Genomic DNA, 16,091 nt, shown 5'->3' on the forward strand with positions numbered 1-16,091 from the left:
CTACAGATGAGCAGGTAGTAGACATTCTGACGAAGACTTTGGGAAAGACCAAATTTATCTTTTTCAGAGATAAGATGGGTGTCATGCAGAATAGCTTCCTCACTAAGAGGGAGTGTTAATTATTGTTAGTTGGACAACTGTTATTTCTGACCCAAAAATAGCAGTAGTATTTATAGGTAGCTTGGATAGTTGTTCGTCCTTATCTATGTATAGCAGCAGTAGTTATGATAGTTGTTTGTCCACTTGCCGAGAATTAGTAAATGGTTATTGTTTACTAATTTTAGTGATTCCTTTTGGACACCTTGCAACCAATTCTATTATTGGCTGTCGAGTTGTCTTCATCTCAACCGTTGGTTTGATTTAATCTCGGTCGTTGGTTTTTCCAATAGGGTAGTATAAAAAGGGGTTATTGGGTCATTTGGAAATACAATTTTTTGAGAAGCATTTTGCAATGATAGAAAATTTTCTTGCAGTGTTAGCGTGGGGATAGCAGTGGAGAACATCAACAAGAGAAATTAGGAGGTTGTCAGAGTTCTGCCAGTGAGAGGCAAGGAATTTTGTATCTCTTGATTTGCTGAAGTTTAATATAATTCCTCATTATGTTGTTCATTTCTTTCCATATTATATAAGTGAAGTTGCAGTTGTGTTATTTTTCAATATTAGCTGGGAATTTGTTTTCAGCAATTTATTAATCCTTTACGATAGGAGATTGATAATCAGTGACTGCAATAGTTGATTTTTCACACTACTCACCCACAAATGGACCCCCTACCCAAAACTGGTGGAATCAGATGCGGATCATAATTACCTGTCTTTCTCTATCATATTGAATTATGGAGAGCGTGTTTAGGTGAAGAGGAGGACGTTGACCAACGTGGGTGGCGACAATGCGGTATACAAAGTGCGGTTGCAAAGAAGTCCAAATGTAAAGGAGCGAATAGGCAAGTTATAATCTGACATTCAAAAGCAAAGTGGAAGGGAGAGAGGAGAGTGAATTCTCTAGATTCTGGTTTGAAGTGGAGGGTGTCTCTATACGTAAAGAGAGAATAGGTACACCAACCTAAGTGGTAGCATATAAATAATGCCCAGATTATCTATAGTGAGGATGTCGATATAAAACAAAGACTCTGCATGTATTTATGTTAACATAGCAAGTGTGGTATTTGGTGTATGTCGTTGAACCATTCTTGTTCCAAGGGAGACAATTCTTTCCAATGACTCCTCTAAAACAAATGAGACGGAATTAAATACTATAATAGCTATATGTTAAAGAATAACTTTTTCTTGGTGCTTTTCTACTTTATGTAATTTTGTTTTATGAAGATAAATGTTTTTTTTTAGTAAAAAATATTAAGTTAAATTTGGAGTGCCATGGAATTAAATTAGAACGCTGAGAATAAAATAATCATATTTTAGAATTTATATTTATCATGTAAAAATAAATTATTACTTCAGTCAATTGTAGAAATTATTATAGTTATATTAGTTAAAAGATATCTCTTAAATTAAAATATCTATTTTTCACTATTTACTATTTTTTACTATTTTTTTGAATAATTACAAAAATATGTCATTTATGTATAATATTTTTTTGAATATTTTTAAAATGAAATATTTATAACTTATTATTAATATTCTTAAATACATATTTATGATTTTTTGGAGTATATATCATTATTTATTTAAAAAAATCACATCATTTTAAAATATATAAATTGTCTTTCTAAACAAGACTATAATTTTTTTAAACTTAAATTTAAAAAATTAATTGTAAAAGTGTCTTGTGTTCAAAAAGTGTTACTCAAAAAATTTAATTACATAGGGAGATATGTTTTTTCCTTCAAGAGAATAATCCTTCAAGATAATTTATTTTTCTTCATTTATCTAACACCAAATATTTTATATTTTACCTTTCTTTATGTTTGATTTCCACAATTGATATTTCAAGCCTATCACATTTCTTTGAAAATTCTAACAATAAAGTTAAATAATTTATATTATTTTCCACAGAAATTTTTTTATTGATTATATAATTTAGAAATATACATTTGTCAAAGTATTGAATAGACTTGTCAGTAATGAAAGTTACTAGTGTAATTAATGTGCTATTAATATGCTAGTTTGTGTGATGGGCCTGTAATCTCTTGTTATTTTTAATGATAAAAAACAAAATATAACCATGAAAGCTACACACCAAAATATACATTATATCATGGATTACATCATCATATTATAGTGAGAAATTACTTAGAAACTGAAATACCATCTCTTATTAGTGAGAGTGGACTAGCCACTTGAGGTACCAAGGTCTAAAGCAATAGGACAAGCTCTATTAACAAATACAAGAGGAATTGTAGAGGAAATGATCAACCTTGCCCAAGTGACTGCAAAAGGAGGAACTATAGAGGAGGAGGAGGAGGAAGGTGGATCCTATTGAAGTTGATGAAGATCAACCCCGCAACTCTCGAATCACCTTCATGCAAACACTTGTCATAGAAAGAGAGAAACAAATGCTATAGAGACTAGAATTCTCAGATCTATAGATGAGATATTCTTGATAAGAAAAAAGAAAAATTGTTATAATCAAAAGTGAATTAATGTTATAATTACAATGAGAGATCATCCTTATAAAGGAGATCAAAACCCTAACAAGTAACTAATCTAGGTTGCATGATAATAATTAATTATTATATGCCTAAAGTTTAGCTTAACTAAAATAGAGTTAATTAGGAAAGATCTAATTACTCTAACACCCCCCCTTAAGATAAACTTAGGGAGTAGCTAAAAACTTAAAACTCCTACTGAAAATAGAATTAGGTCTCGACAATAAGGCCTGATGAGATACCCAAGCACAACCAAATCTCTGCAAAGAGGAGAAATAAAGAAAACTACATGAGAACAACCCTACACCAAAAAGAGATGGAAATAATGTTGAAAAGAACTAGTGGAGGACTGAAGAAGCCTCCAAACTAGGGAATGTCCCAGAAGATAGGAACATGTAGAAGTTGCAAAGCTCTGTCAAAAGTAATTGCTAATATGAAGAACCTCCACTAAAATAGAACCTAACTAGGTAGAAACAACTATAATTTGCATCGAATTAGGAGGTACACAAAGGAAAACAACTAAACTTGAAGATACATATGGCATGAAACACCAAAGCCTAAAGAGATGATTAATTTAACATGGAAGACTATAACCAAAGTAGGAACAAAAAGAAAAGTGTCTATATGGTAAGTGATCCATATCACCAAAAAGTATATGTACCTAGCCACTGCACCCGCCTAGTATAGAGGAATGAAAACTAAATACCTAGCTCACTCCATTGAACCAAGGAAGCATAAGAAACAATAGAAGAACCCCCCTTATGCAGACAAGGGTGAGGTGATATGAAATTGGAAAAGTGGGCCAAAAGAACAACATGTCAAGGAACCACAATCAAGATGTTTAAAAGAATACATATGTGTGTACTAAGGTGACCAATCTCAAACACATCATGTGGCTAATTTCAAATAAGGGAAACTCATTGGACTAAGAATGATGGAAAACAAAGGAAAAACATACACCCCTCATGGCACTTTAATCAGAGTAGTGCATGTACAATAAGACACAAGATATAATGAATTTCAAGAATACAATAATCTATATGAGTGTCCTCAAATGACACTGGTTGAGTTAGAAAGAAAAATAACTGAAATGAAAATATAGTTGAAATAAAATACTTTATCTTAGTGTATTTGCAAGAATGCATAAAAATGATGTCTATAAAGACTAGTAGATACATAAAAATGATACAATAGATAGTACAACCCATAAAGAATCATTTGAAGCAATGAAATGAATCTCCGGACCTAAAACAACCAAGATATCCACTGAAATGCAAACATGCAAAAAGAAAAAACCACTTGGAGAAAAATCTAAAATAATAATTAGCATAATTAGGAAGAGCTCTAAAAGAGATTTCCAAGGATATAAAGAATTCCCAAATTGGAGATCAGATACTCAAGATATGTCTCCTAGAGTGCAAAATAGAACCCCTGACTTTGATAGCAAAAAAAGGCATAAAAGGTATCAAAATTGAAAAATACTTATACCACTATAATAAACTAAAAAATAACTCTCTAACAATGTCTTGTTTGCAGAAAAATGGACTCTGTATGCTCAAGATATGAGCAAAAATGTGAAGGTAAGTCCAAACAGAGGCAAAAATAGTGATAGGATATGTTGATGCAGTATTGATGTCAACATGTGAGAAGCATAAATTTGATGGGAAAATGGTTGAAGAAGCAAAAAATTGCTAGAAAAATGACCCCTACCAGAAAAAAGAAAATCTAGTTGCCAAAAATACTATGTAGGATCAAATGGTTGGTGTCAGAAGAAAAATCTATTGGCCAAACAGAGTTAGAATGACAAGTTGAGGCAAAATGCCTTAGTTTTTTTGCCAACATGTCTTAGTTTCCATGCCAAAGTGCCTCAATTTCTAGGCCAAAATGCACAGATCACCTCAATTTCTATGTCAAAAATCTTGGTGTTTGTGAAAATATGCCTCAATTTCTATGTCAATGTGCATAGATCGCCTTGATTTCCATGCCAGAAAATCTCAATTTGTGTGCAAACATGCCTTGATTTATGTTCCAACATGTACAAATCACCTCAATTTTGTTTGCAAAAAACCTCAATTTCTGTGCTAGAAAAGTCTTGATTTTTAGCTAGAATGCATAGATCGACACCTCAGGAAATGTGCCCAATTTGGGAGTAGGTTTTGTTTGCTCTAGATTCTAATTATGTCTAGATTGGATGTTCCTTAAATGAAAATAGAGGTTTTGGGGTGCTATGAGTTCAATAGTTAGGTTCATTTTTTTTTCAAAGTGCACCAAAAATTAGTGGCCCCCATATTCACTACGAAAAACCTCTGAAAAATGAAACCCTTTGAAAGAAAAAATACAGATCTTAAAGTCAAGACAAACCTCTCATAAATAGAACAAGGGCATGAAGATCTGGAGCTCTGATACCATGTTGAAGTTGATGAAAGATCAACACCAAAGCTCCCAAGAATCACATGGATGAAACACCTGTCATAGAAAGAGAGAAGCCAGTGCAAGGAGGGATCGAACAGCTAGGGCCAAAGGCACACCTAACTATCCAACCACCTTGCTGAGTAAACACAACAAAAGAAAACAAACACAGAGAAAAAATCCAAGGAGGGAGGGAGAGAGAGAGAGAGAGAGAGAGAGAGAGAGAGCAAATCACTTTTATTGATTCATCAAATTATCAGCATACATGTCTAACTGTAAAGCTTTTTGGGTTATTGTTAGAGTAACTATTTATTTATGCTTATTAATTAAATCATTTTGATTTAACTAATTATGTCATATATTACTCTAGTCTATTTAAGCTTTCTCTTAGGTGCTTATCATTAATATAAAATATTAATTATAATGCGAAAACCTAGTTTTCTTTCCCTTTAGGGATTTGTTCACTTTTAAGGTTGAACTTTTTTACATTTTGTTTTCATAACTTGGAATACAATTTTTCTCTCACACCATTGAGATTTTCCAAGCTCTTCTTTTTCCTTTTCTAATTTCTCTAGAGTATAGGTTATTTGCATGTAGGTGTTCTTGGCAATCTGTGAAGTTGGTTTTCACAACTTTTGTATGGTATCAGAGCATCCCTATTGCTTCCTATTTTGAAGATTTTTGAAGCCATGATTCAAAGATAGAAACCCCATCTTTTTGAGGCTTTCTCCTACAACTAGGAGGAGGTCATTTTTTTGGCTCACTTTAGGCCAAAATGGACATTTCCATCATGCTCAAAAGGCCCATTACAGTCAAAAATCATATAAAATAATTGATTTTTGGCCATTGTAGCTTTTGGAAAAAAACATCTAGCCTCCCAGAGGATCATGCAGATGGAAAATCAAAAAAATTAAAAAATTAAGAAGCGGTTGCACAGGCCGCTCTTCCCGGTGGCCACCGCCCAGTGACCCACCACCATTGGAATGCAACTCACACCTAGCCCATGCTCAGTTGACACCAATCACGTAGCCACAATGTAGCCTGCTCTTGGCTACCACCGACAACCCACCCTCGAGCCACCTTTGCTCAACCTAGCTACCACCAACACCGATGGCGCCACCCTCTTTAGCCATCACCACCTATTAGGATTAAACCATGAACAAAAATAAAAATTGTATGCAAATATAACCAATATTAAAAAATAATAGATTACATAAAAAAGAACACAAGACACCAAGATTTAACGTGGTTCACCCAAACCTTGGGCTAAGTCCACCAAATAGCAAGTCCAATATTTTACAATCTAGTGATTGCAACCTTATTACAATCTCCAATCCCTTATAGCTCAATACCACTGCAAGAACCAATTTCGCATCACCTATGAAATAATCCCTAACTCTATGCTCTTTTATACAACTATTTTTACCACTTTAGAGTTATAATTAATAATTACATGTTAGCCCAAAATATTGATAAAATAGGGCCCAAAAAACAAATTTCCCCAAAGAATTTATGGAGTATGTACAACACTTTTATGACTAGTCACCAAAAACTAACAATCTCCCACTTGGGGACTAATTAGACTCCACACTAGACAACAATCTCCCACTTGGAGACTGATCCTGTAGCAATATCGCTACCACATGGGGCTCTCACTAGATCAAACCACCCTGGACTATGTTGTTCATTGATTTTTGTTTAGTCTAGAAGACCAACTGAAATTGAAGAGGAATTCAACTTCTCTCTTGTCACTACCTTAGTAAACATATCTACTAGATTTTCATCTATATGTATCTTGTCCAACTTTAACTGTCCATCCTCCAAAACTAATCGAATGAAATGGTACCACAACTCTATGTGTTTTGTCTTTGAATGCAGAGCTGAATTCTTTGCAAGATGAATTACACTCTGACTATCTATAAAAAAATAATTATCCTTTTGAGGATGTCCCAACTCTTCCAAGAAGAACTGAAGCCATATCATCTCCTTTGTTGCCTCTATAGCAGCAACATACTCTACCTCTATAGTGGATAAAGCATTAACCTTCTATAACCTAGAAACCTAGCTCATGGTTTCCCCACTAATAGTAAAGACATAACCTATAGTACTTCGCCTAGTATCAATATCCCCTACCAAATATAAGTCAACATAGCCTTGTAAATTAGTAGTAGAGCCCCCAAAGTGTAAGAACTTATTGGATGTTCCTCTCAAATATCTGAGAATCCACTTGACTGCATTCCAATGCTCAATTCTTGGATGACTCATATACCTACTAACAACTCACACCACATGTGCAATATCTGGTCTTGTACATACCATAGCACACATCAAGCTTCCTATAGCTAAAGCATAGGGTACCTTAGACATCTTATCCTCCTCTTCTTGTGTCTTGTGACACATCTCCTTAATCAACTTCAAATGATTAGGTAAAGGTGTGCTAACAACTTTAGCATTCTCCATAGAGAAATGTTACAACACCTTCTCCACATAATTAGCCTGAGATAGTGTCAATATTTTTTTCTTCCTATCTCTGCAAATCTTCATACCAAGGATTTATTTTGCTACCCCCAAATCCTTCATAGAAAATGCATGTGCTAACTGGTGTTTTAGCCCTTTAATATGATCCATGTTAGACCCAACTATAAGCATATCATCAACATATAAACATAAAATAATATAGCTGTCATCATCCAACCTCTTAAAATAAACACAATGATTTGAATGACACCTATTTTATCCATGCTCATGCATAAAACTATCAAATTTTAGATATCATTACCGAGGTGCTTCCTTCAAGCTATATAAACTTTGCTTCAATTTGCAACTAAGTTCTCCTTACCTTTGACCTCAAATCCCCATGGCTAAGCCATATATATCTCTTCATCCAAATCACCATGAAGGAAGACTATTTTAACATCAATTTTCTCTAAATGCAAACCTTCAGTAGCCATAATACTTAAAATAGTATGGATAGAAGTCATTTTAATAACAAGAGAAAATATCTCATCAAAATCAATGCCCTTTTTCTATGCAAATCCTTTTACAACTAACATGGCTTTAAATCTTTTTTCACCTCCATCCTCTTCTTTTAACTTGTAAACCCATTTATTCTATAAAACCTCTTTACCTATAAGCAACTTTCATAAATCTCATGTCTTATTCTTCAACAAAGAGTCCATTTCGTCTTTCATTGCAAACTCCCACTGAATCTTAGTATCCACCTACACAACTTCATCATAAAATTTAGGTTCACCAGCATCTATTAATAAAATAGAACACAAAGAGGGAGAAAATCTTTTTAGAGGTCTAATTTTCCTTGTTGACCTTCTAACATTTACTAGTGTGTGCGGTATTTGTTGTTGTAGTTTTTACTAATCATGAGGAATGGCTAGAACATCATCTTTTGGAGTATCATCCAAGACTACATAATCATCTTCTTTCTTCTCATGTTGCTGCAACAGATCTTTGTACAACACTTTCTCATTGAATATGACATCTTTGCTTCTTACAATTTTATAATTTTCAAAATCTCAAAGCCTATAACCAAATTTAGTAATGCCATATCCAAAAAATACACATTTGTTTGACTTAACTTTTAGCTTGGTTGTGTTTTCAAAATCTATGTGAGCAAATGCTTCACAACTGAAGGTCTTGAGAAAAGAATAACTCACCTTCATACCAGTCCATGCTTCCTCTAGAATACCACAACCCAAATAAATAGAGGGACCTCTATTAATCAAATATACAATAGTATATGTGTAAGCAAAACCTAGCATGAAACCTCATGCTCCTTGCATGCTCCATTATAATCTTGTTCATGCATTCAGCCACTTAATTTTCCTGTGGAGACTTTGGAATAGTTTTCTATCTACAAATACCATTAGTGGAGTAGTAATCTTCAAATTCATGATTGTAATACTCACCACCATTATCAAATCTGAGACATCTTAATTTCTTACTAGTCTCATTTTCAACCAAGCATTTCCATTTATTAATAGTTTGAAATACATTAGATTTTCATCAAGGAAATAAATCCATACCTTTCTAGTTGCATCATTAATAAATGTAACATAATAATGAGAGCCTCTAAGATAAGATACCTGAGTTGGTCCCCATAAATCAGTATGCAAAAGCTCTAATTTCTCCTTATTGTTTTCCTTCCTAGTCTTCATAAAACTCACTCTCTTTTGCTTTCCATAAACACAACTTTCACAAAAATCCATATTAACACATTTCAGACTTAGTAAAACATTCTTTGAATGAAGTACTTTCTTACCTTTCTCACTCATGTGCCCAATTCTACTGTGCTACAACACTGTATCAAAATTTATAGCAGCTATTTGTTCTCCCTGATCAACTAAAAAAATTGTTCCTAAACATTCATTTTTCTCTAAAACAATTAAAGTAGAAGGAACAATATGACCTATACGAAGATATATGGTGCCTAATTTCACACATTTTTCTACTACAAGGGAACCTTTTGAAACCTTCCAATTTTTATTATTAAAAGTAACTACACAACCCTCATCACTGACTTGCCTTGCCAAAATTAAATTCCTACTCAGCCTTGGAACACGTCTTACCTCATGTAGTAGCCAATGATTCCCATTCTACAACTTAATCTTAATTTTTCTACAACATGGTTCACCCAAACCCTATGCTATGTCCACCAAATAGCAAGTCCAATATTGAGAAAGTCACATATATATATATATATATATATATATATATATATATATATATATATATATATATATATATATATATATATATATATATATATATATATATATATATATATATATATATATATATATATATATATATAACTCATCAGTATAATCACATAACTCAAAACATAAATCTTTCAAATAATTAACTATTTATCTCTTTTTTGCTCATATACTCAACCACTAAAATTGCATAATTAAAGTGTTAATTCTATATTCACTTTCTACACTACATCATCAATATACATGTTCATGAAACATTAAATAACATTAATTAAACATCTCAAAGTAAAACGTTACACAATATAAAATTACATAATAATGTCTAGTGTATCGGACAATGTCTCGACATATTGAGTCATGAGTATCAAAATAATAATGTATCAACTATGTTATGATGGTTCAAGGTGAGCCCTTACATCCTCCCCCACTAGGCATGAACATCCTCCTAGAGTTCATAAAAAAGATATAGGTACTAAGATTGCATCTATGCTACATCCTCTCATGAAACTATGACCTCATCATAACAATCCCACTAGACTCTAACTTGGTCCAGCTCTTGGCCTCGAAGAGCTAGGGTTCGGTAGACAATAATATGGATAAGTGCTACTGCTAACTGCCCATCCGACTCCACCTGCAAGGCATTCCAATATATAATGTGAGACTTGTCATAAATGTATCCTCTAAGTACTAAAATGTGAAACACATCTTGGATGCGTAATAAGCTATGTGGCAAAGCTAGATGGTATGCAACTAGTTCTATCCTCTCTAGGATCTCAAATGGTCCAACAAACTAGGGTGCCAACTTGGAGCCTTTTTTGAATCAGATCAGACTATTGTGCGGTCACACCCTCAAGAAAACTCTATCTCCAACCTGATACTCTCGATCTATACTCTTTGCATCAACATACTTCTTCTGCCTATCATGTGCCTCTCTCAAATGTTGTCTAATCAGGGTCACTTGTTGTTTCATCTCTTTGACTAATTGAGGGCCAATAGATACTCGATCTTTGATCCTATCCAAAATCAAGGGCATTTTGTAAGGTCTTCCATACAAGGCTTCATAAGGTGGCATACCTATAGAGGAATGGTGCCCATTATTATAGGCAAACTTGACAAGATGTAAGTATTCCTCCTATTTGACCTGATGTTTCATCACGTACATATGTAACATGTCCTCCAAAACTCGATTCACTCACTTAGTCTGACCATCAATCTAAGGATGGTACGCTATACTAAAACTAATCCTAGTGCTCAATGTTTCTTGCAACTCTCTCCAAAAGGATGAAGTGAATAGAGTGTCCCTATCTAACATGATCTTATGAGGAATGCCATGAAGTTTGACAATGTCCTGAAAAAACACCTAGGCTATGTTTTGTGTTGTGTATGTAGTACGCATAGGTGAGAAGTGGGCAACCTTGGTCAATGTGTCAACCATCACCAAAAATGGCATCATGGTAGCAAGAAGACATGGGAAGACCAACAATAAAATCCATAGATATAACATCCCACTTCCACTCTGCAATCTCATGAGGTTGAAGAAGCCTGCCAAGATGATGGTTTTCTACCTTCACCCTTTGATACTCGAGGCATCTCACAACTATGTTAGCAATCTGCACTCTCATGCTTGGCCAATGAAATAATTGCCTCAAATCTACATGTAACTTCTTAACACCGAGGTGTGCTGCATAAGGTGCTTTGTGAGCCTCAAATACAATGAGCTTGCACAAGCCCCCAATCGAAGGTACATACATATGTCCTCTATGATGCAAGAGTCCATCATACTCCAAAGAATACTCTAAACACTTCCCTTCCAAGGGTCTCTAAGAATGAACTATCTGATTAACTTCTACATAAAGCTCATCCATTAAAAAATGATGTAGGATTCGCTCTCTCAAATTAGTGCAAGTAGTCATAGATAAAATCTCATGGTACCTTCTACTTAAAGCATATACAACCACATTCTCCTTTCCCTTGATGTAATGAACATCAAAATCATACTCACAAAGGAACTCCATCCACCTTCTTTGCCTAGCATTAAGGTTCATCTAAGTAAATATGTACTACAAGCTCTGGTGATCAGAATGAAGTTTGAATCTATGACCTAGAAGGAAGTGTTGCCACCTCACTAAGGCATGAACAACTATTGCAAGGCCTAGTTCATGAGTAGGGTAATTGAGTTCACGAGTCTTCAAATTTTTAGACTTGAGGGAAATATTCCATCCATCCTACATAAGGATTGCCCCTATACTATCCAAAAATGCATCTGTGTACACCACCAAATCTGTAGAAGGATTTGGCACTGCTAGGATTAGCGCACTTTTGAGGGCTCTCTTGAGCTCTTGAAAAGTGCTATGACACTTCTTTGTTTAGTCATAATTATTTCCCTTTTTTTGAAGAGATGTGATTGGGTGTGCCAATCTAGAGAATCCTACAATAAAGCGTCGGTAATATCCTACTAGTCTCATAAAGGTCCTCACTTCAATGACATTGGTGGGTGATAGCCAATCCATTATGGCCCTAATCTTTGATGGGTCTACTGAGACTCCATCACCTAATATGATATGATCCAAATAATATATCTTAGGTCTATAGAATGCACACTTCGACAAGCTACCATACAACTGATTCTCTCTCAAATTCTACAACACTTGTCTTCGGTGCTCTTCATACTCTTTCTTCTTATGAGAATAAATCATAATGTCATCAAGGAATACAACCACAAAATTATCCAAAAAGATACAAAATACTCCATTCATGAGGCTCATGAATACAACTAGAGCATTTGTGAGGCTAAATGGTACCACAGTGAACTCATAGTGACCATACCTCATACGAAATGTACTCTTGGGGATATCATAATGCATAATCCTCAACTGATTATAACTGGACTTCAAATCAATCTTTGAAAATACTTGGGTAACCTATAACTAATTGAAGAGACCATTAATCCTAGGAAGCAGGTATCAATTCTTGATGGTTACTTTGTTCAACTATCGATAATCAATACACAACCTAAGTGATATATCCTTCTTCTTTACAAAGATCACTAGTGCACCCCAAGGTGACACACTAGGTCGAATATGCCCTTTCTCCAAGAGTTCCCCCAACTAAATCTTTAGCTCAGTGAGCTCATAAGTAGTCATCTTGTATGGTGCTCTCAATAGTATCTTGGATCCTTACACAAGATCTATGTGAAAGTCCACTACTCTAGGCGGAGGGATACCAAGGGGCTCTAAAGGAAAAACATTTGCAAACTCCTGGAGGATTGGAAAACTATTGAGGGATGGCTCTCCCTCTAGATCTTCCTCTCTATCACTATTGGTGATAGCAAACAACTAACATCCTTTTCAAATGCACTGTCTAAGTTGCATAGCAAAAATCATATGAAGGGATACTAGTATCTTTACTCCGAAGATCACTCTAGAGATCCCATATTCATCCACACATTCTACCCTCTTCTGTTGATAATCCATCTTGGTGCTATGGGCATAAATCCAATCCATTCCAATGACAACATCATAAGAACCTAGAGGGGTAATGCATAGATCAAACATCATGGTCATGTCTCCAATCTAAATCTGGCAATTATGCACCATGGAACTAACTGACACTTTAGCTCTCGAGGCTAACTCTACTTCCCAACTAACATCTTTTCTAACTGCCACTAGCCGCAACACTCCACTACATATGGAGATATAAAAGAGTCAATAGCTCTAGAATCAAATAAAATAGAAACCATACGACCCTACATTATACTTATGGCCTCGATAACTATGGCCTAATGCTCAGTCTGGTGGTTGTCAACCACTACGAAGACTCTATGGGATCTACCCATATCACCAAATCTCATCTCTAAAATAGCCCCTCTTTGACCACTTGATGATTGTCCCTATGGACACTCTCTAGCTATATGACCCATGCCACCACAAGTGTAGCACAGTCCTCGGGTATAAGACTATACACCTTTTGATCTAGACTGCTATGGGCATCTTGACCTACTAGATCCATGTTATCCACTCCTAGAAGACTACTAAGTCTTTACTGACTGTGACTATGGGGCCTATACTTTCTGATCCTATTTGGGACCCTATGACTACCACTGCTTTGGCTTAGAGCCCTGATAACCCTATGAGGGTTTCTACTACTATTTTTATGGTTTTCGTTGGTGAGACTATTGGCCCTTAGAGAACCCTATTGTATAGTTTTGATTTCCTTTCCAAGGAGGTTTCTGCTAGGTAGAGTTTTGGTTCTAAGACTAATCATGTGACTCCTATCCACCCCAAGTATCCTCAAAAACTAATGTTATCTCAACTACCTATCTGAAGCTGGTAGGGAAGGCCAAACATTCTATGCCCTAGAGTGAGAAATTTAGGCCCATGATGAAGTGATGTACTTGTTATTTCTTATCCTTCATGTATTCAACATAAGGAAGGAGCTCGAGAAACCTACTCTCATACTAAGCTATTGTGAGGTCCCTCTGATATAGAGAATGAAATTCCTCTATCTACTTATGCTTGAAATACTTGGAAAGGTACCTCTCTTAGAATTTAACCAAGAATGTCTCCCATATGAGGTTATCTATCCTCACTCCTCCTATAGTTTTCTCCTAATGCCACCAATTGGAGGCATCTCCTCTTAGCTAATGGACTAATAGATGTGCCTTCATATTACTCCCATAAGGATGTAGTCCAAAGCACCACTACAAACTCTATAACCAAGCCTTTGATATTGTTTCATCAATAGAACCAGTAAATAATGGTGGTTGGAGTCGAATCAACTCCCTAATCTCATCTCCTACATGTCTAGGAGGTCTGGTGAGTGGTGGTCCTCTATGATGTATCAAATCACCCTTATGCTCATCCTGTCCCTCAACCTACCTCGGTGGGTGACTCCTACTCCTCTCTCTTCCATCGAGCCTACCTCCTCTGGGTCCTTATGCTTCCTCTTTGGGAATTTTTTGCTCTGGCTAAACTATGGGTGGTAGGCTTTGCTGAACTACTCCATTTAGTGTCTGGAGGGCATCCAAGATGTCCTGATTTGGGTTTAGTGGTGGTGGTGGTGGTAGTGGAGGTGGTGATCCATCCTCCTTTTTTGCTCTACCACCTCTCACCCTATGACCTCTAACTCATCGATTGCTTCATGTGATGGGAGGCATCCTACACAGTTTAAAGTTTAAATTAAGTTTCAGAAGCATAATGGATTTAGGTTCCTAGTGTCAAAACACAGGCTCTGATATCAAATTTTCATGCCCAAAATACAGGGCAAATTTTTGTTTTTTTTAAAATTAATTAAATCCACTAATTTAGATATGTTTGTTTTCACAAGTTAAAGTAAAGGTATAATGTAAGACAGATACGGGTTCTCCTAACAATATCCTGACATTCCATTTAAGTTTATAACCAACATGTGGGTCCACTCATAATTTTGAATATTCATTATTAATTTGATTTTAACATTTGTTTTGTATTACATTAATTTTAAAACAATATATTATTTTTCAATTACCTTTCAATAACCCATACGTAAACCAACAACTTGTTAAATCTATTAGAAAACATAATTTGCAACTAATTCAAAACCTATTAACATTAACCACTATAACATTAATTAAGCAACATATTAATGAACTATATATATATATACAAAATTTTCACAAAAAAAGTATAAATACAAAACTTTTTTATTTTTTAAAAAATTTGCCCCAAATAAATGCACTTCCTCTTGATTCAAGAAAAAAATCTCAAACAAACTAGGGTTTGTGTCTCTAAATCGCAGCTTCAAAAATCCTTCAAACCAAAAAGCAGCAGGGAGGCTCTGATATCGTGTAGAAGTTGATGAAAGCCAACTTCACAGTGCACCAAGATCACCTGCATGCAAATAGCTTGGTAAAAAGAAACTAAAGAAGAAGGAACAAGAGCTTGGAGCAATTCAAAAAAGCAAGAAAAGATATTTCACAATAAGAAAATAAAATTTCTATGTGAATGATGTGAATTTACAATGAGAGAGACCAAATATAAGGGCCTCAAGGAAGCTTGTACAACAAACTGGAAAGTGTTAGAAGATAACGATGACAACTAAGCATACATCCACAAAAGGTGAAATATCCTCGATCAAGGTGAGAGGATAAGTATGACTAGATAGGAGCAAACTCTCGTGTTGTCAACAACTCATCAACTACAACTATTAAATAAATGCATTAACCTAAGTAAACTTAAGTAAAAGAATAAATAATTATTTACTCTGGACACCGATGGTGCTAGGCATAATCAAATGCTTCCAAGTGCCTTTCTATCCAAAATATGCCATTCATCATTTGACATAGATCCTTGATTCTTGGTTTTGCCTT

The 16,091-nt window shown here is 35.0% G+C and overlaps 1 pseudogene; it reads left to right on the forward strand.

Moving 5' to 3' along the window:
* The window catches only part of LOC149547061 (subtilisin-like protease SBT1.8), a 36,180-nt pseudogene extending 35,116 nt beyond the window's left edge, over positions 1-1,064 (forward strand).
* Positions 1,065-16,091: the final 15,027 nt, after the last annotated feature.

Source organism: Cupressus sempervirens, chromosome 7 (assembly GCF_028749045.1).
Source record: "Cupressus sempervirens isolate cs-2001-9-10 chromosome 7, ASM2874904v1, whole genome shotgun sequence".
Lineage (NCBI taxonomy): Eukaryota > Viridiplantae > Streptophyta > Pinopsida > Cupressales > Cupressaceae > Cupressus > Cupressus sempervirens.